Here is a 1,685-nt window from a genome sequence, read left to right as displayed (position 1 = left end):
GGCTCCACCTTCCTCTTCTTTACTTGTGTAAAGACCAGTCTTTTTCCTTTAAAAGCAGTTTTATTCTCATGCCTTCCTTTCTTGAATTTCTATTTTATACTTGAATACTACCTTTAAGTTATTTTTCTTAGTATTGAAGACACGACCCTGTAGTTTTCTGGAGGGTATTACTGACCAAAATTCTGATGGAAGTTTGATGTTCACATGCCAGTAAGTAAGTTTTTATTTTTTCTTCTGGGAAGCTGTTGACTTTTCCCCTTCTATTTAACTATTGAAAAGTTCACCACAATTTGTGTCAGTGCAGTTTCCTTGGTAGTAACACAATATTCAGTCATCAGACTTTGATTTTATTTGACTTCATTCGTTATTATTCCTTCCTGTCCCATTCCCCTGAGTTTTTCATTCTGAAACACATAATTGATGGACCTTGAGACTTCAGGATCTAACCTGTGTCTCAGCTTTTGTCTCGCATTTATCCTCTTCCAGTGGCTGCCTCTGCTGATCGTGGGGAGGGTTGTGGTACAGGAGACTGATTTGTCTTCCTGCTGTGAGAACTCTCTGTCCCTCCAGAAACTGTAAATTACCTGGGGTAATTTACCCAGGCTGCTTTCGGGCCTGGGCTTCCTCCCTTGTCTTAATTGATACTTTACAGAATGGCCTTAGCAAGCAGCCATCCTTTTTGATTTTCTGTCTTTTTGGAGACTGCTCTTGCCTCACTATCCATGTATACTGTGAACCCTCCCTGGAGAGATGGTCCACAGACTTTCAGGCAGGACACACTGCTCTCATCTGCTCTACAGGTTGAAAAGTGAACCCTGTGAACTTAGCAGTACTCAATACAGTTCTTCTTCACCTTGGTACTATGAGGTCTGCCTTGTCAATTTGCAGACTTCAGGCTTGGAATTTCTTAAGTACTTCATTGGATTCTGATGTTTTAGATATATATTTTTTTTCTCTACCTTTTCCTGTCAATCTTACTTCATTTGATTTCTATCCTTAAAGGAATTTCCAAAATTGCAAAAATACGAATGACATTCATTCTTGTTTCCCTGTGATGTTACAGGAATATTTATATTGATTTTAAAGAGATTTTAAGTTGGAGAGGATACAGACATTTGGGCTCAGTTCAGCACTCAGACCATAAAAATTCCAAGACAGCAAGACTTCATGCTCAATAAACTTTTTCAACCACAGTTGAGGATTTGCTCCCGATACAATCATGGACAATTTCTCTCCTAGGAGCTTCCTTCTCAGAACTACTGCAAAACTTGGTAGCTCTCCTAGAGTGAACAAGGAAACATCCAAGTTACATTAAATACTTTATTACAGTCTGGAACCTAACAGTGTTTTTCCGTAACATATTTATGCATGCATGCTAAGTCGCTTCTGTTCAGTTCAGTCGTTCAGTCGTGTCCGACTCTTTGCGACCCCATGAATCACAGCACACCAGGCCTCCCTGTCCATCACCAACTCCCGGAGTTCACTCAGACTCATGTCCATCGAGTCAGTGATGCCATCCAGCCATCTCATCCTCTGGCGTCCCCTTCTCGTCCTGCCCCCAATCCCTCCAGGCATCAGAGTCTTTTCTAACGAGTCAACTCTTCGCATTATGTGGCCAAAGTACTGGAGTTTCAGCTTTAGCATCATTCCTTCCAAAGAACACCCAGGACTGATCTCCTTTAGAA

This window comes from Bison bison, unplaced genomic scaffold (genome assembly GCF_000754665.1).
Source record: "Bison bison bison isolate TAMUID 2011002044 unplaced genomic scaffold, Bison_UMD1.0 scf7180017864486, whole genome shotgun sequence".
NCBI classification, from domain to species: domain Eukaryota; kingdom Metazoa; phylum Chordata; class Mammalia; order Artiodactyla; family Bovidae; genus Bison; species Bison bison.
The sequence above is the reverse complement of the archived record's forward strand: the minus strand, read 5'-3'. Positions refer to the sequence as shown.